The sequence below is a fragment of the Ambystoma mexicanum genome, chromosome 10 (assembly GCF_040938575.1).
Source record: "Ambystoma mexicanum isolate Mex_15411 chromosome 10, UKY_AmexF1_1, whole genome shotgun sequence".
Taxonomy (NCBI): domain Eukaryota; kingdom Metazoa; phylum Chordata; class Amphibia; order Caudata; family Ambystomatidae; genus Ambystoma; species Ambystoma mexicanum.
The window spans coordinates 424,815,498-424,839,925 of NC_090932.1; positions in this window are offsets into that span (position 1 = coordinate 424,815,498).

Sequence of the window (24,428 nt, forward strand, 5' to 3'; positions counted from 1 at the left end):
AATATCTCATGTCATGCTGAGATGAGGCATTCAATACATGATAAGATAAAGGAAGTTAAGAGAACATTCTCAGCATCTGTCATCAGGAATTGTGATAGGATATTCCTACAGCCTGTTGTGTGAGTAGGGATTAACCTAAAGTAGCAAAGAATTCTTTCAAGGAGGAGGACGACTAGGAGTAATGGTGATTACAAGCTAAGAGGCACCTGAACAGAGTAGTGCCCAGTGCATTCAGGACTACATCCCTCAGCTACATTTATACGAGTATCCATTGTAATGTGGATTACATTTTTCAACATCCTGAATGTGTGTACAATGACTCTCAAACCTACGCCCACATCCTTTAGAACAGGGCTCAAAGAAGGCAGCATCTTGCAAAGCACCTCCAAGTGTTCTTGGGATGATGCTAACCAGCATTCCTCAGAAATGTCACATTGCTACATTTCCTAACCTACCCTGTGCACATATCATGCCAAACAATGGAGAAATATATGGCAATGTGGCTACATTTACCAGTCTCTCCCACCAATAAATGTATGTGGCAACTGACAGGATTGTAATCAGGAGCAAGATTATGTCCCAAAGAACATTCATACGGTTGAGAGTCTGCAGCATGATTGTAAAGCCATTGGACTGTAGGGAGTGTGAAGATTCAGCATAACAAAGCCAGTATGAGAGGTGGGGGGGGGGGTCAGACTGCTGATAGAAATACCATAATCTACTGGGAGGAATGAACTTCGAACTAAACAATGACGATTATGTTAGGAGGTAGATGAATATGTCATCCATAGCTTATATAAGGCTCCTCTCAACAAATTGGGCACAACTCTATTTAAAAAGCCCACTGATAAGAACACACTTTTGTTATTCAACAGTTTTCATCCACAAGCCCTATGGGAAAATTTGCCCTAAGGGCAATTTGTGCGCATTAGATGCAATTGTAGCACTGAAGAGACCTTTGACATCAATAGTAGACATCTTACCTCTAGATTAAAAGAATGTGGATATCTGGCCCATACCATCTGTAGATCCATGAAACATGCACAAAATGTCAATAGAGAACATTGGGCCTCATTACAGGTCGGGCGGTCCAGAATTAACAGTGGCGGTAAACCCGTTGCCACTGTTAATTTCGGACCGCCCGATCCCGAGTCCTGCAGGCGGGAGGTGATGTTCCCGCCAGATCTGACTTGGCGGGTTGAACACCTCCCGCCTGCAGGCGGACGTGGAAACACCATCACCATCACGAGATGGTGCCGGTGTTTCCACTTCCCCATTCCCATTGAGTCCTGTGGGACTCAATGGGAATGGGGACTTACCTAATTTCGCCTCCGGAATTCCCGGGACACCATGGTTGTAATGCCCTGGTAATTCCGGGAGTCACGGAGGTGGAATGGTAATACAAGTCCGGCGCTAACCAGGCCCATTGTCTCGAAAAAGATCTGAAGGTAAAAGAAGACACAATTACATGTGTGTCATCTTTTTCACCCATTAGTCCCGAACTACACAGAATCATCCTTAGAAATTGGGGTATGATACACACGGAAGACTTTGCCATTCAAAAATTGTGTTTTGCATTCAAACGCATGCCAAACCTGTGAGATAAATTGGTGCACACATACACAGCAAAAGAGCACATGAATCATCAAACACAACTACCCTATGGCAATTGCCCCAAGTTATCAGGCACTTTAAATGTGGTAATTGCTCTGTTTGCCATCTAACAAGTAACTTAAAAGAAATTGACCTGAACGGTTGTAAATGGCAATTGAAGACATTTACCAATTGCAATACGCCATGGGCAATATACGGTATAAAATGTCCCTGTGGACTTCTGTATATTGGTCAAACAAAAAGAACGGTTAAACAAAGAATCTGTGAGCATCGCTCTTGCGTGAAAAACGCAATCATAGATAATACACTCGTGGCTCATTTTACACAAGCCAAACATAACCAGGAAGACATCTATTGGTTTATTATTCAAACGGTCCCAGCCCATGCCTGAGCAGGAGACAGAGATTTGAAACTCGGGCAATTGGAACAAAGATGGATATTTGACCTGAACTCTGTCCAGGCGGGGTCAAATATTGCAATTGAATGGAACCTGTTTACTCATAAATGTCATTCTTTGTTATCATTTTTGTAACTTCAGCCCACAAACAGTAATACACATGATTTGTGACTGTAAAGAAAACAATGGCCTGTGTAAATAGTCTACCAGGACAAAAAAACATCTAAAAGATTGACATTGTGGCTTTCAGCCCACTAATTCAATCATAAAATCAATAAATTGGGCTTAAGAACCCCATGGGCTTTTATTGACTAATCTGGTTTGGTTGAAATATGCTTTATGAGATTGACAAGTTGTTTGCACAATATCTCTGCCTCTGGTGTATTATGTAACAGCATTAGCCATTGGAAACATTTAAATTAAAAGCAAATATCTAAATTTGCGCTGTGAGGTAAAACAATGAAAATAATTTTCTGTTGAACATGTAGTAAGTCCAAGGCACGTTTTGTCATCTCCAAAATGGCGCCCTGAATGAGATTCAGGACATAACACAGTGCGCGTTGCAGCACCATGCGGTTAAGAAAGAACGGGCAAAAAGCAGCTGCGCGTTCCTGTTTTTCTTTACACAAACAGAAGGCGGACCTTGGCTTCACTCGGCGTTGTCAATCGGGAACTAAGTAAGTGCCTCGCACACGAACCTAAGCGGTCCGTTTATATCTAATTAACACAATCGCACGTAGTCTTGCCTCCGTTAATTCTTGGGTGGATGGCTTTTTTGTTCATTTTTTAAGAGAACCAAGAGACGCATGTGCAGTTTGTGCAGCGTGCTACTATGCCCCGGGCGCATTTATCCTGTGCAAAGTTAGACAGAACGAAAACAGGGGGATAAAATAACAAGTCATCGAAGTAAGTGAGATCTAACCTCTGTGCAAATGTCTTTGTTTTGTGATATTTCAAACACATTTTTTGCGTGATAGAAAATGTTTTGGAATAGTCTATCATAACTTTCTTCCATCTTATGCGTCGCACGTTGGTAGAATCATACTAACCATTCCCGCTTGGATATTATCAGGTGCCTTTTGAGTATACCAATAAATGAATGAATATCTGTTTGATCACGATACTTATGCAGACGTGAAATTACAAACATTGGTAGATAAGAAACAACGACCTGTTAAATTGAAAATGAAGGCACCCAGTGAGAACAGCCTTTACGGGTATGCCTCATTAATTAAGTTGAAAGTTGAAAGTTGAAAAGCAAATGAAATATGTCATTATCTTACAAAAAGACCATGTGAAAACAGGAACCATTAAATTTGCACTGTTTTCTCTATAGTTGGTATGAAGTAACACTCAACGATGGATTGCCACAATCGTTGAGAAATATGATCCCTCACACGCCTTTAAAGAAATCAAAGGTTAGTGAAGAAATCCACTACGCTCAAGATAGAGACAGAATGGTACTAGGTGTTTTTAAATTACCAACACGTGTTTGTTTTGGTTTTTAGATCTGTGTCATTTGAATATTCCGACACAATACGTAATCTTTGACTAATCTGTGCCACTACACAGTGTCCTGAAGACGGGCCTATTAGATCACGTGAATGAGATTGATTCAATTGCTTGTCATCTTGTTTTGGGACACAGAAACACAACTCAGTGTCGACGAATCCCAAGGAGAATAATCAAGAGGGTTAACATTTTGTTGAAATCATATCCCTCACCGCCTACTAATCTCACTTACTTTTGTTATGATAAGACACAATTCAGACATTTTTTTGGTGTTGTTGCTCTAGTGACTAAGGGCATTCGTGAATGTTAGATCATGTATTGTTTTTTATGTGTTTTATAATGTTGAAACTACTAATATTTTGTATATAATGATTAAAATATGTATTATTTTTGCACCTCTGTCTAAATAAAACAAGGTAGTTCTCTATCTGTGTTAAGTGTGGACTTTCACACCTTGTGCGTGTTAAGGTGGGTAGCTGTCTTGTGGAACCCTCTGTTTATTTTCTCCATAGCTTCTGGCCTGCCCTGTGCCAACACTGCAAGGGGAATAAACGTTAATCACTCAGACAACCATACCACCCTTATCCCAGGCAGGTACAACTGGACATGGTTACAATTTAAGCTGAAGGTGGCAAAAGCATTCAATCTGACGATGTAACAGTAACAAGCACATCCATTAGACATGAAGCAAACATGCACTCCACATGGAGAACATGTACACTAGGTAATATATGCATTTACACATTCAAACTATTAACATAGCAACCACAGACATGAAGAACACTAACATGATCGATGTATAAGGTGAATGCAACATGAACGATATGTAAATATAGCTTGCTAGCACAGAAACAAGAGTGTATTTGGGCCACTATCTTCTTAAAAATGGAAGCCACAGCAGGGTTTTAAATGAGCAAAGGCCTCATGTCCTATAGAAAACTCATAGAACTGAATCCACAGAAATACATATTCATGCACAGCTCATGGAGTAGCTGGCAACCAGTGCCGAGGTAAGAGTGAAATAAGGGAGGACTGGAATGGCAGAATGAAGGCACGAGAGAACAATTCCCAAGATGCAATCAGTATATTCCCAGATAATTAAAGGTGTATAAGAGTAAAACCAGTATTTGTTAGCCAGGTGCAGTAACAAAATAAGCCAAAATGTAAAAGTATATTTTGCATGAATACGCCCTGATAGTAAACAATTGGCCTAAGCACATTCGCATTTCAAGATAAATTGCATTGAATGAACCTGAAACAGGCTGACTACGCCGCCATTTTGAGTTATCCGCCATTTTGATCGCCTCTTGCTTTCTCTCCCATGTTTAGAATTGTGTTTTTGGCTCCAGCAGAGCAAAATGAACTTTGTACTGTTTCCATGATGTCAACATAGATAAGAATGTTGAAGCTGCTAAAGTGGATTGTTTGTCCTACACTGAGAAACCTTGGAGTTAAACAAAAGCCGTACTAATCCGTAATTTAGATACCATCTGTTCCAATAGCACCTTCCCCGTTCAAACAGCAAAGTAGAATGATGAAAAGTTGAACATGCTCTTCTTGCAGAAATCTTTGTATTCGCTACTTGAAACTAAGCTGACTTTAAACTCAAGAACAAACGATAAACAAATATAAGCGAGCAAAATAAGGAATGTTACCTTTGTGTCTTATAATTGGAAAACATGTGATATGTTTAAAGGAAAACAAAAAACTATTCAAAGATGTTTAAGCATGACTTAGTTATGTGGATAGGCCATGAACCCTAGGTAAATGTATTACACAAAGAGGGGATGGACGATGTGTCAGGAATTGTGGAAAACATGTATAAAGACTTGTGTTTTTGAAATGTCCCGCACTCTCTCATCTCACGGTGTCCGCTTGCACACATTGCGGGGTGTTGAGAGCCAGACAGCTCCCTGTTAACAAATAGTACATTGTACCCTTGGACTCGTGACTGGCGTATTTCTATTGTGTGGTATTAAGCCTCAATATTCTTTAATCTTTCAAAAAGATTCCACAAAGAGTAACTCAAGAGTTACCCTGGGGGCAACAGAAAACACAACACACATGTTAATATTAGCTAAAACTTCAATAAATAGGAGGTAATTCAATTTCATACACGGTCTACCAGCACATGATTTATAAATGGAGAACATTGACTATTTGTCATGCCCACAAGTCCTGTCCACTCACAAACCTGTTTTTCACCTGGTTCGCTATCATATCCCCTGCTTAAACCCAGAGGTTCATTGCTGCAGCATCAGGGAACTACTTCATCATTGCACACAAGGGGTTACCATTCCGGGCACCCATGGCATCTATGTCAACCACGGCTTTCTTGGCAGCTCCCATGGTGCCTTTCAGGAAACCAGTGGCTCCCATGGCGCTTATCCTCGAAACAACACGTTACCATGGCAACGTTATGTGTTCACAAGCCCAACAGGGCATTACAAACTCTAGCTTCATGTGATCTCACATCACCGGTGCCCACACGCAAACCTCTTGGAAGTACCCACAGGATGAAACTATGACGCACTCGTCACGTGACACGGACATCCTCGTCATGTGCCGCACTCACCATGGCAATGCCATAAAACAGCACGGGGCACACCAGTTCCTTGCATCTCAGCTGTGGTATTTCTGGCTATTGGTGTTTGTATTGGTTTTGTGCTTTTCTTGCCCTCCTGATTCTGGACTTTGGTCTGAGTTTTTGGACTGCCTTACCCTTGTCGGTTGTGTTGCCACAATTCCCTTTTGTTCTCCTGGATGATTCCACCTAGGACTGAATTAACGGATTTCCTTTGGATCCTACCTTTTGGTACCTTTGCCTCGCACTTTGTCTCCCTGTTTTTCCTGGACAACGTACAAACTCTGGTTATATTCCGCTCGTGACAATCTTGACCATCCAACCCTGCAGGTGGGTCCAGTGAGCCCCTATTGTCTGCTCTGGCCTCCAGGTGCATTCTCTGCTGCTGAAGCAAAGCTCACTGAGGGAGCAGGTACTCCTTCCTTTACACCCAGAGTGTGCAGATTCTCCTGTCAATTTGCTGACTCTAAAACCCCGGGTAGGTGTCTGTTTTGGTCACAGTTTGATTTCCTTGTACACGGGGGTTGTCGATCTTATTACTTAACACTGCCCATTTCTTTACAGCCATTTGGAGAACCCGGTGTTCCTGTTCCTGCCACCTCTGGCTCTAATAACCGAACAGAGAGTATATTCTATCTGGCTGTTGGGTGCTTAGATACGGAGGTACACAAATTCTACGCGATCACGAGTCTTGACACTATTCATTAGAAGCCAACATAGATAGGACATCTGCAGTACTCCCTAGACGTACATAGACTCAAGCTGCCACAAAAGGCTAATTACAAAGAGATTACCAGTTGTCATGGTTTAGGAATGAGGGATGCTAACTGTTCTCTGAACAAACAGCCCAGGGGATTCTCTCTCTTTATTCCATGTTTTGCTTATATCTTGATGACCTGTCAAGTGTTCAAGGTTGGTAAGCAAACCTATTAGAATCCCAAGTGTTATGCTGCCCATCAAGTAGTATGCCAACCAACCACTTGTTGTAGAGATGATGTATGTTTTACCTTATCAATATAGGGGTGGTTCCATCAGTTATTTGTAACCCAATGAAATATTTAAACCATATGGAACCTATATGTATACAAACCTATTAACCTATCCCTGTTCCTTCTAGGTTTTGTAAACTAAGAATATTTTATGACATCATTGATTACATGTTTTTAGTACTCAAGCAATTGTTTTAATTAACATATCAAGAGCACCAATATTTCAATTGTTGTATGCTGACCCAGCTTTGTTTTGATGATAATAAAGCTTGTTTTGCCTAGTACTTTGTCTACTCCATCATTGAGTGTGGTTTGGACTGACTCTAATTCCTGTGGGTCTATTTGGGATTGTGAGACCACTAGAACAATTTTACTAATCATCATGATTGGTGGACACTAGATGCCCTGGTGGTTACTAAGGGACTAATATGGGAACTAGACAGCTGAGTGCAGAGTTTCAGCTTCCACATCATCCCATGCCAGCTTCCCCAATCTCACTGCCTTAGAAAGCAAGACTGGGGAGGCAGAGAGAATCATGCACCATGACCAGCTAGGACATTGATGCAGCAGAAATAGCTTGTGTTTCTACTACTGTGGAACATCACAGAGTGAGTGGTCAAAAGGTTACTGAGGCACAGGACAAACATCACTGCCATGCACCTCCCTCGCCTAAAATCACTCACCTTGGGAGGACCCTATTTCATCCACTGTTATATCTTCCATTTCTTTGCACAGTGCTGTGACTGCAGAAGAAAATACTCATATGTGATATGCAGCTGAAATGTGCATACAATTCAATGTGGATTGTTGTTTGTATGTCATTTGTTCTGAGAAAGCATAACTCCCCGGGAAAAGTAGACTTGATAATAGTTGACATCTCTATGACCTTCACATTATTGCATGATGATAGCACAAAACATATATGGAGGTAATGGTAGGCAGGTGGCATTTGCCAAATACTGCCTGTTTTACTGCTCTTTCATTACAGGTTTTGGGGGGATATACTTCTGGTGGTATTCTAATGGAATACGACCAGCAGTACTCCTGCTAAAATGTTTCTGCTTCTTATAATGAGGCCATATATCGTGTATCTCTTTGGACTCCATTTGCACCCAACATTTTGTGCATTGCTGCATCTCTGACCTTGTCTACTGTTAGATGAGATCTTTCACATGTCTGGCAAATGATGAAATAATACAGAGACAACACATATCTATACCAATGGCATTTTGCAACCTCTGTCTGGTGCTAAAGGTGTTGACCATGAGACAAAACCAAAAATGTGCATTCTGCGTCTTACTACTGTTTGTTATATTTGCCTTGTTTTATTTCCCAATTGATTATTTACAAATTGGTATTCAAAAACTGCCTGCAGTATTATTGCATGACTATTTGGTAGCATTTGTTTTGTGTAAAATCCAGAAGTAATTATCTTAGTAACACATTTGCATAAATGTCACTATTAAATTAAATCTGCAGTAATAAAACCATTTCAAGCATTTGAATCTTTATTCTCAGACCAATAATTTCTGCTTTAACTGTAAATCTGTACTCTGCTAATGACTGTCTCTAGAGGAAACACAATAGCCAGATAACGAGCTGCAACTAAGAAGATTCATGTCACAGATGGGACACACTGTGCTGGTTTTCGAATATTGCAATCTGTGTGTGGGCACTGAGGATATATTTTTCTAGTTTTCATATCATGAGGGACAAAAACCTTACTTTCTGCAATAGTTTTAAGTTTTAAAACTTTTAATAGGACCAAAAGGAATGTATTGTATTGTTGGTAGTTATCCATATCTCTACTAGTTCCTTATATAATTCCTTATAGGGAAATACAGTGTGCTTTATTACAGGGACTTCGGTAGTGGCCCTGTAGTTATGCTTAAGTTGCTCAACCCATAGGAGGAGCACTTTTTGGGCAGTTTATAACTTCGCCTCCACTAGATGAATCCTCACCAAACTTTCCAAAGTAAGTATTTAGCCCACTCATAATGATTCTGCAAAGTTTGGTGAGGTTTCGTGCGGGGGGGCAAGGTTATAGGGGGAGACTACAAATGTGTGTGTTTTCCCCATAGATGCAATGGTAAAAAAATTGATTGTGCTCATGCCTAGAGCCCAAATGGTTGGATGGATTTTCACCAAATTTGTGCCAGTAGCGGCAGCTTGGTCCCAAAAGCGTGCTTTTGTAAACTTGGTGTAAATCCATTCAGTAGTTATTTTAAAAATGGCTTAATATTAGCTAGTGAGATCTGAGTTCAGTTTGCTGACTCACTTCCCTTTTCGCTCCATGGACAGCCCTGTGATTGGCCCGGGGGGGTGACGTGATGTCCGCGGACATCGGACGTGCCTGTTGATTGGATGGTGAAGAGTGTGAGGTGCGTCATATTTCCCAAAACGGTCACCATGTTGGATCCGCGGACAGCCGGTGCTGACCGTGGTCAGCACAGTGCAGAAAAAGTCTAGAAAACACATTTAGGGTTATTTGGTGATGGAAAGAGGAGCTGCGAGTGGTGGTACAGTGGAGAAAAAACGTTATGGGGATATATTTAAAGGTGTAAAAGGGCATGCAGATGCCGCAGTTGTCCACTGACACTGCCGAGAACAAACGGGTTGGGAAACAGATTTGGAGTTATTTGGAGTTATTTGGTGGGTGAAAGAGGGCTTGGAAAGCGTTTGGGAGTGGAATAAAGATGATATGGAGCTGTTTTTATAGGTGAACAAAGGGTTTGCAGATACTGCCATGTCCACCGTCAATTTCGGTGGCCACAGACATCACTTGAATTGGAAGGGAGTTCTGGGCAAGTTTTGTTATTTCAACATGTATTGTATGCACTTGCTATATGATTTCATGATATTGTGGTGTTTGTGGCGAGTGGCCTGATTCTTGCCCCAAAGAATGTGGCCACTGGCCTCATACACTATATTCATTTGTGTATAGTAATTATGGGTACTGAAGGGGGAGCATACAGTATTTGTAGTATAGTGGAATAATATAATTGAAGTGCAAATAATATTTATGATTAATAGTAATGTGTGTATAGTAATAATGGGTACTGTAGGGGCGTATACCGTATTTTTAGTATGATGGAATAATATAATTGAAGTTTAAATAGTATTTATGATAGTAGTACAATTGAAAATTGAAGGGAGTGCTTATTTGGAATGGTGTTGGCATGGTATCCTTTGAAAATGAAAACATCAAGCTGGATGGTGCAAACAATTTTCGGAGTGATGGACTGCATTTGACTGATTTTGGGAATCAGATCTTTCTTGTAAATATTCAGAATGCACTGAGAAAGTTTATGTGAAAAAGATGTACAGTGCATATGAAAACATTTGTAAGTAGTTCTCGGAAACCACTGAACAATACATTGCTTAACTTAAGTGTAAATCTCCCCACCCCCTATACCCCACATTGCACTGTTAGTCTGTAAACGCTGCACGCAATGCATATGCCACATCAGGGTCGTTTCAGGATGCCTGGCATGGAAATGGGAGAGCAGAGACCGTGGACAGTCGTGGTGTCTGCGGACATCAGGGGATCAGTAAATCATTATTCTTGGGTGTGGTTTCCTGCAAGAGAGGGTGGCAGGAATTTTGTTTGGTGAGAGCACTGAAGAAGATGGCTGTGGCTGTGGATTTCAGGAATCAGAGTGTCTGGATTTTGGATGATTCTTCGATCCAGGCATTGAAGGTGAAAATCATGGTATCTGGGGAAGTATAGAATTGCAAGAAGTGGATGTCTTGTGGCATGCAGTTTTGGTTAAACTGGGCAAGCTTGCTGTCATTTTGTCAGAGAATTGCACACCTTACATGTCCAGACACTATAGTTGTGCATTGTGGAGGGAGACATGGAAATGTACAAGAATGTTCAGTGTGCAAATGGAAGAATCGCTGCAGGTTGTGAATAAAGCTGTATCTGCTTTTTATATGCTACAGGAATCTCATCTTTTGAGAATGACAATATAAGGTCTGATGGTGTGAATCTTTTTTGTGAAGATGGAGTTTGTTTTATAGAAGTGAGATGTACAGGGTACAGTACTACTGCAAATAAAAGCAAGAAAAGGAAAAAAAAGGCGTTTGTTCACAAACCAAAAAAAACGAAAAAAAGGTTCTTTTCAGTGCCAACACTAAAGACTATGGGCCTGATTCACAGAGCTTTTTCCTATGGGATTGCACCATTATAAAATGCTTCTGTGAATCAGGCCCATATAAGTGAAATTGAGTTAAAACTGCACCCACCACTTTGATTGGCCACAGAGTCCATGGACTACGTGGTAGTCCGTGGACATAGGGGGAGTCAGTCAATCAGGGAAGGGTAGCAGGAGTTTTGGATCTTTTATATATTTTCAATTTTTTTTTTTTTACTTTTTTTGCAAAGAAAAGGTAAGGTGGGGTAAGGAAGAGAGGGAAAGGTCATCAACCATAGAGATAGAGGGCCAGATGGACAGAGGAAGATTGTGGGCGGGTCTTAAATCTAAGGTGGGGGGCACTGTTTTTGTGCTCCTTGACTGAACCTTGTGATTGGTCCAGGAGGCGACGTGATGTCTGTGGATATCGGACAGTATGCAGATTGGTTGGTGAAAAGCATGAGGTGAGTTATATTTTCTGAAATTGTTGCTATCATGGATTTGTGAACTGCAGCTGTAGTCTGCGGACATTGTGGTAAAAAGATAATAAAAAAGACAATATTGTACTTGTGAAACTAATGAAAAATCTCTGGGGGGAGGTGAGGGGTGATGAGGATAGGATGGGATATGGCCATGAAAAGCCAAAAATAGGGGGCCTTTCTTCGATGTCCGTAAATATCCCCAATGTCTTGGGACATCCATGCATATTATCGCATAATAGGGTCGGAGAAAAGGAGTGTTTGGATTACCTATAATTTTGGCGCCACTCAATGGAATTGAATGAAATTGTGCAATATTATTTTAGATCCGGTCCTGAATGGGTGTGTACAGTTTGGTGCTGTTTTGTCAAGAGGGGGCCACATTAGATGAGGGGGTCTGAAAATATTTGAGAGGCTTATACTTTCGATGCTGCTTAGGAAATGTGCACAAAGGTTTACAAAATAATTTTAGACATAGATTTGAAAGTTTTTATAAAGTTTGGTGGGAGTTTCTGAAGAGGGAGCAAAATTAGGGGATGTGTCTGAACAATTTTAAATGGCTTTTACAAGTTTGTTGCTGTTTGATGAAACTGTAGAAAAGTGATCAGAAAGAGTATAGATCCAACCTTGAATATTGGTGCAAAGATATTGTTAGGTTATTTGACTTGGTTGCATGTAAGTACATTTGGACCCGTTTGTAAATATGAAACATGGATGGATTTGTAGTGAACCTGTGGAAGGAGCATTATCAAGGATCCGAAAGCATGGTTTTGCAAATGTTTGTGTGTGTTGAGTATTATTTTTTTGAAAGTGTTAAAATGTAAGTAAACCACACAGTGATGTAACTTTGTTGCCTGGGAAATGGGACCAGCCCTCAGCAAGGAGAAATGTGTAATGTAATTTGCTTTTTTGGGAATGTGGCATGGATGAAGCCTATGCCCCAGGGTATTTTGGAGACTGGTCATGACTGCAAGGCATGAGCACTGGCCATTGGTAATATTATTAGGGTACAGTGAAGACTGAGGTAGGATGCAGGGTAGGTGCAGTGAATAATAGGGGTTGTTTAGTGCGTCTGGGGTTATGGTAAAGCATCATGTTATAGGCAAATAAACAATGATTATTATGTCTAGCATGCACTGTTGATAATGACACATAAGTATGTGTTGCAAAAATATGCTTGTTAATGGATGTTTTTACTTGTTTGATATATGTTAAAAGAAGAATTATAAATAACATATATACAGTGATGTAGCAGCATGAAACATTTTCACGCATAAAAAAAAGTATTACATTGACAAAAAAAGTTTGTTACATGGATATTACAGTTAAGATGCACCCCACCCTTGGGAGTTGTGTGCACCAGTAGTTAGCCAGTGGCCTTTTACCATGGTATTTCATGGAACTTCACTTTTGGGCTCCCATGAGCACTAGACTATTGGTACTGTCCCTTCTTTTTATGCACTTCTCTCAGTGTACAATGCAGATGTGTATTTATGGGAACACTGTGTACAATTTTATTTTTTTAATTAAGGTATATGCAGATGGAAAATATTTGTAGAATATTGTTAAGTGGCAGTTGGTGTGTGGAAGTTTCATATGTTGACGTTAATACTTTATAATAGGGTACTAGGGCAGTACTGTGTCACAGTGTGCACATGCCATCCTGGTCTTTTTTGATGCATGTTTTCCAGAAAGGTAACTGCGGAGACCATGGAGAGTTATGAATGTCCAAGGAGTATGGTCCTTATTGTATGCTACAGAAATGTATGTGGCTAAGAAATGTTGTCTGTCCTTTAACTTTTTTGTATGCAACTGTCCATTATTGTCATTAGCATAATGCAAAATGCTAATGGAAATGTTGGAGAATCTTATTGAGTCTACTACTTCCTGAAAAAGGAACAGCCTTTCTAAGAGCATTCTGGTGTTTGGATTTGGTGTGGTCAATCATGAAAAAAAGGGCTGTCCCTGTGCCATGGGTTTTCAAAAAACGACAGGGGTTAATTGATTCCTAAAACTCCCCTTGTCAGCCCAATGTTAAAGCAATGAATGCTACGATATCTTGTTTGAATCTAATCCTTTTGACAAAACAAGGTAAAGTACCAAAAAGAGGCAAGTAGGAACAGTCAACAAGGAACAAAAGAAGAAAAACAACACAAGTCTCAAATCACATAAAGCAATTTGTTATAATGTGGCACACACCTAAACTTTTCCTGTTATCTAATCACAGAAAAAATGCGTTTGAATCAAAGCGGTGGTGTCAAGAAATAGAGATGCAGGAAAGAGAAAGGAAAGAATGGAAGGGAAACATATAGTGAGCAGTAGCAACAAAAAATAGGACAGGAGTGTATCTGCCTGTCCTATCACAAATCAATACGGTCAACATTATATTGTGCTACTATGATTGGGAAGTAATTCCTTAGTGTTCCCAATGGAAAGTCTGGAAAAATAAATGCAAACAGAGGGAATCCTGACATTGCTTCTCAGGTGTATCGTCTTTTTCCAAAGTTTGTCACATGGAGGTCGTCCCGCAGGAATACTGCCCAGGTTGTCCATGACTAAGTACAATGTTGCACCTTTGTAGCCTTAGGCTTTGGTACATCCCCAACAGTGGTAAACAAATGGCCACACTCATGATTCTTTCTGGGTGCTGGAGGTAGGCATTTCCTACATCTCAACTTCCTGGTCCTCTTGACTGTTTTCTGTTTTCTGCATGATTGCATTTTTTCCGTTGTGGAGGCCGTCTAGGTGGTGGTGTTGGCTCCTGGGCAGGAGGGATGGGCCTTGCTGATGCTATTTTTAAGTTAAATAACACATGTGCTAATATTGTTTGAAGCATGGGCTCTCTCTTGGATTGCAGATTTAAAATCAGTAAGAATGGGTCTAGGAGCTGTGCAAGGGTACATTTTTAACTTGAAGCTTCCTAGATCGCTGAAATAGCAGTTTTGAACTGTTCACGAAGCATGAACCCATTCACGAACATGTTATCACACTGTGCATGTGCGTGGTCACGTGACACCAGCCGAGATGTCTGCGGTGTCATCAGATGTTCGTGAACATTGGCCAACAGGAAACAGTGCTAAAAAGTTGCAAAAGTGGTACAAATGTTGCTAGGAGCTGGGGAAACGGTCAGTGTTTACTTCAAAACATTCTAGATTGGATGAAAATGTTAATATATTTGGGGTAAATATATTAGGAACTTGTAGCACATTAGGGTGGACTGGTGAAAACCTATGACATTCAGTGAAACCCTTTCTTAAAGGGACGTTATGGTTAAGTTGAACTAATAAAAACTATGAAATTCAGTGAAAAAACATTGTTAAAGGGACATTATGGTTACAAGTAAAACCGACAACCCCCAGAAATTTGCCAGTTATGGTAAGCTACTAAGCAATCATAACTCGCGCCACCACCATGTACTGCTAAAACTCACACTGATGACATCACATTTGACATCACATTTGAAATTAATGTTGATGAAAAGTCCCTACAAGGGGTTGTGTTAATAATAATGGCAAAAACGTGCTGTCAGGTGAAATATAGAGAGCATTTTGGTAGGCTCAGAGGGAACTCTGAACCTTTTTTTGTGTGTGGTATTGACACCCCTGTGCCAAGGGTTTTCTTGACCAGATTGCTCCTTGAATTAAACCACAAAAATGAAATGTTCAAAACCCAATACTAATACTTGCAACGATTAAGTGGTGCCCACCCTTACTCGCTCTTCACATTTTTTACATGTCACAGATACCACCCTTCCCTGCAGGGACATATAGGTAACTTCTCCCCATCAGGGACTGCTGACAGCCAGCATATAATACACTTCTTTTCGCAGCAATTCAGATACCACACTATGCCTTGTGTCTCATAGTCTTCGGGTCTCGCCCTTCTCTATCAGGGCCTACACATTGTAGGCATTCCAACACTAAGCACGTAATAGGCTTCACGTCAGTGAAAAGCATATATCATCACCACCCGCATGGTTATACAGGGTGATCCATACACAGCTAGCCAGTCCCTCACAATACACAAATACCACTCTTATCTCTGGGCAATCTCATCTTTTTCGAAAGGTTTACCCTCATGACATCGCAAGAGCATTCACTGCTAGGGGCAGCACTAAGGATGCAGTCTTTATGTACCACACAGCATGAACATTGACCTTCTGATCATCACAAACTAGGAGGGCTCTCCCTCCCCTGGGTTGCCACTTCCTACACCCTGCATGCATGATTTAGATCTCAAAGGACACTCTCAGGCCTACAGATAACAACCCCCACTTTGTGGTGCACAATTTGCAAGTACTTCATCTCAAAATCTCTCACATCATAGGTACCGCCTAAGTGGACTGAATGTGTACCCCTCCTTTTCAGAGATCCTCAACATCTGGAATCTAACCCTTAGGGCACCACATGCATCAGGTATGACCCCTCTACCAATGGGGCTTTCAGATACCTCGTCATTAGGTGCCCAAAACATGCAGGTACAACCCCACCCTCTGCAGAAGGGGTATAGAACTTACATGTACTACCATTCATAAATAAAGCTTTCAGGTAGCAATCCTCTGGCATGTATGTTCAGACAACATGTTTCAAGGTTATCACCACCATAACCACTGGTTCAGTACACTCTATCCTGCAAGTCCCAACAGTGCCCCTAATAGGCCACTGTCCTGCAAATCCCGCAACTTCATCTGGTAATCACAATGCACACTCAAGAGCCCAAGACATGCCGGTAGCTCCCATCGCTCTGAAGCCTAAGACCTGCAGATATTACCTCTCATGTACATGGAGGTCCTACATATGTAGTATTTCCCTACGTTGCTGCTCATCTTGGGTCTTTAACTAGCTTCCCACTCTGAGTGCACAACTCCTTCCTTCTATAGCTCAATTTACAAGTATATGTGCCCACAGAGGTCCGCCCCCTTTCGTGGGCACATAACCTGCAATTAGCACTTAGCCTTCTTAGTGGTGTAAAGCCTGCAGGATGCATCCCTTTTTTATGAAGGGCACAAAGACTCAAGTTTGCACCACTTTTTTCTCAGAGGTGCATAGACTGCAGGTTGTGCCCATTATGTCTCAGGGATGCAAAGACCACAGCTTTTACTCCATGTTCTCAGAAGTGCACAGTATACAGGTTTCATTGCTTTCTCTGTGACTCACAGCCTAATGGGAGCACCTCTCCCTCCGGTGCACTTAGCCTGCAATTTGAACCCCACTTTCTCTGGAGTATACATCTGGCAAAATGCACTCGTCTTTTTTTAGGGTATTCAGCCTGCAGGTTCCAACCTTATTTTTAAAGGGCAGAAAACCGTGTCAGTTTCATTACTCCACCTCCTCCTCAGGGTTACCCAGCCTGTACCGCCGTTGGGGCAGAACATATTTAAGCTTGCAACCCACTTCATCACATCATGCACACATCATGTACCCCATTTTCTCAAGATCACCTAGCCTTCCAGGTTGCACCCATCATTCTCAAAGATGTACAATCTGAAAGCTGCACTGCACTCTCTTTCGGGGACACATTTTCCTCAGTTTGCAGTGCTCGATACTTTTAGCACACCTCATGCAGGTTACATGTTTTTTCACTCAAAAGCACACATTCTGCAAATTGATCGGCACATTCTCAGTAACAAATAGACTGATCTTTGCAACCCTTTTTATGCGGTACACAGCCTGCAGGTTGCATTACTTTCAGAGCTGCAAACAGCCTGCAGGGAACACCCCCTTCTCTAAGGGGAACCAACCTTGCGTGAGGCACCCCTCTTTCTCGCCACTGCATAGCCTGCAGGTTGTGCCACTCTGTCAGAGGCACCGAGCATGCAATCTCCTTACTTTGCTTTTTAGGTTGCACCCCTCTCTTTTTCAGAGGTGCACAGTTGCACCCTTTTTGTTCTCTCAGGGGCACAGGTAATACAGGTTAAACTGCTCTCTCCTTCAGGAGCACACTGGCTGCAGGCTGCACTGCTCACTTTTACAGACACACCTCATGCAGGTGTACTGTGTTCTCTCAGGGGATTCCAGCATGCACGTTGAATTCCACTTTCTAAAGAGGAACTCCACTTTCTCAGGAGCACACAGCATTCATGTTGTGCGCCACGCGGAAGGTGAACAGCTTGCAATTTATTGTCTTCATTCTTAGCGGCACACTGCCTGTAGTTTGCAACCCAGATTCTCAGAAATAAACAGCCAGTAAGTATAGCTCGAGTTTGTTTGAGGCTGTGCACTCCAGGGTGCACTTCGCTTTCTGAGCTGTAGCCAGATAATATCCTACATATTTGGGGACCCTCAAGTTTGCAGCAACATCTACCACCCAGTTTCATAGCATCCAATACCTCCTTCCTTTTCTCCTCATCCCAGGTAACTTCTATCCAGAACTTGCAAACCCACACAGTTTAATCCACTGCCCAGCCGCGAGTTATGGCCCGCTCCACATTTACAGTCTACTGCACTTCCTTGCAACATATCTTTAAACTGAAAATGTTGCTGCTTTATATGTACGCATGCAAAACTAACAACCCATCATTACATGTAAAGCTGCTGACCAAATCCCAAAACATGGCTTAACCAGCACAATCAATGAAAAGGCAGCAACAAACATGAAAGAACTAGAAAATGCAGTGCAAAGATCTACAGGACTTGATAGTATTGAAACTGTCCGAATAATACTCTGTCAAAAGGTTAATGTGCAATATGGATTGGATAATGGTGTGATGGGACATTTTGTAGGTTTCCAAAATGATCTCAGTAGTTTCTACATTGTGGTATTGGAAATTGAGTTTTACAACATTCAAATGACTTAACTTAAGAACAGGTGCACATTTCCAGCGACGAAAAAAAGTTAACCTAAACAAAAGCAGTTACTCATCATAACTTTTTATGCAGTAACTATACATAAATGAAAGGTAAGTTCAGAGATAGCCATTGTTGTCAATAGACCAAAAGTTGTTAGTGAAGGAGGTTTGCAAGCAAATTCACAATTTCTCCTAGCTGGGATCCACAGAATGCTGCTTCGGTGTTGTGGTCAAAATACAGGACATGCCAGGTGATTTATGTTCAAGCAAAAACATAAGAGATCAAGGCGACAGGCTTTGGTTCAGCTAATTATAATTTCATGCTGGTTAAATGCTGTTGTAAATATGCAGTGACAAGGTAAGAGCTTTCCCTGCCAGTACATGTTCAAAGCAAACCACAGTTAGGGATGACAAAGAAAGCAAATTGTCTAATCTACTGAGATATTTTACAGCAGAGTTTAATGTGTTGTCCTACTTGGATAAAATTCAGAGAAGTTTATGCTAACACCACTCCCAAACTTCACTGTCTCCTTACTTTACAGTAGCTGTTCTTTACTTTGTGTATGGTTTATCCCAGGAATGAGCTAGAATCTGACCGAACATCTTCTGATGATTTATTTCTCTTAAGGGAGATTTGGGCAGATTTTGGGCTGACACAAAAAACAATGGGAACCCGTGAATTTTGGTGAATCGGCTTGTTCATTTTTGAGAAAGTTCATTCAGGCTTACCTGTCAATGGTATCTCATCTCAAAATCTTCCACTACTTCACAACACAAAAATAAAGTTGTACGAAGAAGGAGAACAAATTCGAAAAAATGAACTTCCACAAACTTTATAGTCTCATACAGTGACTTTGTATTTGTATTTGGTGTCATACACATATGCACAATTTGTACTAGAACAATAACTAAATGTCATATAATCCTAACAAAAAATAAATGGCAAATCAACATGGATAGGTCATTTCACTAACGGGTAAGAACTTCTATGTATAAACACATGTGCCTGAAAAAATAGGGGATCTTGGGAACCATGCAAATGTTAAGGTTACTGTAAGGACGGTTTTTATCAAGTCCAACTAAGGGCTTAGTAAAACCATTGAACTGAGGCAGTACAAGACTCCACTATTAGTATAAGGCTGTACCACATGAGTTCATAGTAGCGTAGACAGAGAAGCCATGCTTATGTTAGGAGAGGGAGAAGGCTGTCGAATCAGTACAATGAAATTGTAATACAAATGGTCCAAAGGAACACTGAAACACTATAGTTAACATAAATGGTTTACTTAAATACAAGTAGGCACAGATAAATCTTGGGGTAAATAAGTACTATCACTGATCATTTAAACACATTATAGAAAAGCACAACACTATGCTTGAAGGTACAAAGACCAAAACATATAACCTCATTTGGAACACCTAACAGGAGTTCTATGGAAGTCAGACCTTATCCAACACATTCAGTATAGGTAACACCTATTCTTGTGGAGTAAAAATAACAGTTACGTTTTAGATTACTTTCAGTAATATGAGGGTAGTAGACCCTATCAGTTGTACCATGACATTCAGCAAGAAATCACATTGTAATATCCACAGGACAATATACTTTGCAGAATAGTGACACACTTATTCTAGGACCAGTAAATAAAACTACAACTCCTTTTGGGAGAACGCAGTTATACTCAGGGTAATTAAACCCTTTTGAAGTAATATTCAATTACAGTGGCTTTTCAGTTCACAGGCTAAGGGAAGCAGTAACTATAACTTATTTTAGGATAACAGAGTTATATTCAAGGTAAGTAAAACCTTTTGAAGTAATATTCAATTACTGTGCCTTTTCAGTTCACAGACTAAGGGAAGCCATTACTCTAACTTATTTTAGGATAACACAGTTATACTCAAGGTAAGTAAAACCTATAAACTTTTTAAAGGAGCTATCCGCAACTTAAAGGCAGGTGTACACCTAAGACTATTTTTGTGTCTGTCTAAAACAGACCAGGGAAAGCAAAACCCAATGTTACTCTTCATGAATGACTCAAGGTTATTCTAGGTAGGTAAAACCTAAGGTAGACCTATTTTGGACAGGCTAACAGCAAGTCGGGGAACTAAGACTCAGTTGGGGACACTCGTACATACATCCTAACAGGAATACTGAAGTGAAACAAACAGCATTACTTTTGGGAAGAGGCACAACCAAATTACAGGTTAGCAATATAACCTTACATCTACTTTCTGTTAGAATGGCGAAACAGTTTCTAAAGAAAGAAAGATGTTACATATACTTTTCAGAATGGCAAAAAATGTTTATGGTAAGTTAAACAACCTTATATATACTTTTCAGAATGGCAGAACATGTCTAAGCTAAGAAATAACTTGTGTTACTGGTCACTCTCAGAGTTACAGTTACCAATCAACTTCTTTTGCAAGTAAGTGTATTTTAAACACATATTGGGGGTCATTATGACCTGGGCGCAAAGGGATACCGGGCACCGGTAATGACACCGGTGCCGGTAATCCCTTTGCGCCCTATTCCGAGGTCCCTTTGCGGGTCCCTCCCTTAACGCCTGGTTTTACCAGGCGTTCTGACGGGACCCGCAAAGGGATACCGGGGTCAATAACGGTACCGCAATTTGCTGTACCATTATTGCCACCTTCCCATTGAGCCCTATGGGGGCTCAAATGGGAATGGGAAATGGCTCTGGTGAATGGGGAATTACAGGTCCCGCTGACCTCGGACTGGACCGGTAATTACTCCCTTCAACAGAACGGAGTCGGACCAATTTTGGAGGCAGCCATGGCGCTAATAGCGCCATGGCTACCTCCAAACCAGGGATGAGGGCCATTCTCTTTTCTACACAAAAGGCCCAATCCTTAGAAGTCTTTCCCTTGTTCTCAGTGGCAGAAAGGGGCTCACTAGGGTCTGGTGTCCAACAGGCAGGTCAGGATAGGTTCTTAAGTAGCAAACATCAGGGTTCCTAAGGAAGACTGTTAGAACAAGTGTTTTACTTTAGAGTTAGTTGAGGGTCCAGGGGCTTCACAGAAGACACCCTAGAAGGATTCCAGCTGGGGCCTGGGTGCACTGGATGAGAGGACTCCCAATCACATAAATCACCCCAAAACTACACAGTAATCACAAGAGACTTGAGGTAAGTAAATACCCAAGCCAGCACAGTACCTCAGCACAGAAGAACATTTTGCAGCAGGAGGACTTCAGGATCTGCAGCCAAAAACCTGGTTGTTGAATTCCTTCATCAAGAAGACAGTAGACAGAACACTGGAAGGACATTTGTAGCAAGGATCATCGGGAAGGCTCTAGGCAAGGTGTTCTTCATGACTGATTGTGGCACTGCGGATTTGGCATTTTTTCAGTCAGAAGCACAGAAGAAGACAGAATATCGCTGGTCGGATTCTCATCATTTGCAAGGTCCAGAACTCTTGTGAGGGGACATTTTGGACTGCAGTCATGCCTCTGGAGATCCAGCAGGATGCCCACAAAGTTTCAACTAGATTCGGAATTCGGCATACCGTGCACCAGACAATGGCTTGAGGTCGAGGGTATTGGAGTATTTCAGCCCCGCAAGGTTGCTGCACGACGTGGTATGGCTGAAAATGCAGGTCTTCCTGAGCCTAGTTTGTCATATTAGGCTCTGTGTCAGGGTCATTGTTTTTGGAATAACCAGATTGATTGGAAGGAAGGGCTGTAGCAGACTCCGGTTACACAGCAGGCTCTCTGGTTGCTGAAAATTGTTTCAGCTGCAAATAATTAATTTTCCGCTTTGGTTTTGGTTCCAGTGGTTGACTATCTCTTCAGCTTCCAGGTTTGTACTTTTATGCAGGAACCCAGCCAATCAAATAGACTTGCAGCATTCAAACCTGGTGGGTTGGCAATCCTTGCAGGACAGCCAGCCTCCCAGTTTGAAGTGGAATCTTGCACTCAGGCTGGAAAACAAAGGGCTTCAGAGTTTTGGACTCCTCCATCGCTTCCTGCCTTCACAGACACTCTGAATCCTGGGCAGGGAGTGCACAGGGCTCCAGCCAAAGATAAAAATCACACAAAGGAATTCCCCACCCTGCAGGTCAGGGGAAGGAACAAGAAAGGACAAGGAACACTCAAATGGCAAAAGAATCAAGACAGGGGCCATTTTGGTAAAATTAGCACCCATGGATGCCTTTCCTGGGGCTGTGCAAACAGCCTGCGGTAAAGGTGCACCACATTAATAAAACAGTTCATTGCCACCAGCCATTAAACATAAGTTTGTCCTTGTAACAAAATGTTATATTCAAAATGAGAAAGGGGATACTCAGTATTTCCCTAGTACTCCGCATAAGGTGAGGGTTGGTGGGGGGTTGGTCTCACCTAATAATATGTAAAAGGGATCAAAAGATCCTTTCTACCCTTGGGGACTGTAGCTCTCATAAAGGTAGTCATAGAAAGGTGAACGGGGAGCACCCAGGGCAACCCAGCAACAATTGGCACTTATTGTCAAAAAGGTGTCAAAGAGGATAACTTTTACAAGGCACTATGGAGAATCTTAAAAATGACACCCCTAAAAAGAGTAAAAGATTCTGTGAGTGTGGAAAAAGGTTCCCACACACAAAGCTATAAGGTAAAATAATCCACCAGTAAAAGCAGAAAGTTCTGTGGTTGACAGAGGTCAGGAAGATGTATCATTACTATGAAAAGCTTACCTAACAGTTGCTATTCATAAAATTTACTTAGAATGTTGGTAATGCCAATGGTAAGGTTAAATGTATTGTTGCAAGTGACATTCTTTACCCTGAACTGAAGTAACACCAGCGCAGCAGGCACAAATAATTCTCCTTAAATTCAGACTAATTCAGAGCTCCAGAAGCTCACAAACACGGTCTCTGAACACGTGGTCTAGCAGAGCTGATGATGAGACAAGAACTGACGGCTAGGATCTCACAAGCCAGACAGTGGCTGCCAACAAAGTTGTTACAACCAGAGCCAAAGTTGTACGATGGAAACGGAGCACTCTCATAATTATGGTGGTTCACATGCAGTTAAAATTTAGACACATAGTTGCACATGTCACCTTGAACTGGTACACTCTGAGCTGAGAACCAACTTGAGTCCCAGGCCTAGCAGCTCGACCAAGCACAATGTATGGCCCTAGGGGTGGGTAGCTGGGACCTCCAACCAATCACCAGGTCTGCATACTGTAACATTTAGAAGTAGCATTTTTCATGGATGGTCCAGGCCTGGCACCTGACATGGGAGCACCAGTGAACTAACCTCTGTAGGGATCTCTATAAGGGAACTACCACTCAACACCCAATCATAGAATGTGATACGTTTGTGGAGAAGGGCCCAGACTATGATGTTGTTGTGATATAACTGCAATACAAAACTGGCATGCGAGCCAGAATTCATCGAGCTGTACCTGGATTTCTCTCCATGTACTAATCTGTGATGGTTTGTTGGCTGTTATAAACCACAATTGAACTTGCTGCCTGTCTGGACTTGGGTTCCTTTTTGGGAAAGGGAACGAGTTAGGCCTTCCATGATTTTGGTGTTCGCAAACTCCTAGCAACCACCCTGCTTGCCTGGGAGTTCTGCCCTAACAAGTTGGTAGCAGAGGTGATTGGTTCATGGTCGTCAGCCCCACAAGAAGCTGTCTCCTCATCTGTGGACCTGAAAGGCTGTGGGACCCTCGCAGGCATTGCGAAACAACCGGGAAAGCGCAAACCGGAGAAAGGTCATCAGGAGCTGCTTGGAAACCATTCCGGCTGCGATCAGTGTAGGGTCCAAGGCAGACCAGAAGGGTGAGGCGAGCGGTTGATGGGGAGCCAACAGCTGAGCAGCTTAAAATATGAGCACGGAACATAAGCAATTGTCCACACAATGAGCAAATGTGGGCATAAGGGAGGGTGTTGAGTAATTGTTGGGAGCTGGGATGTATTTTTGG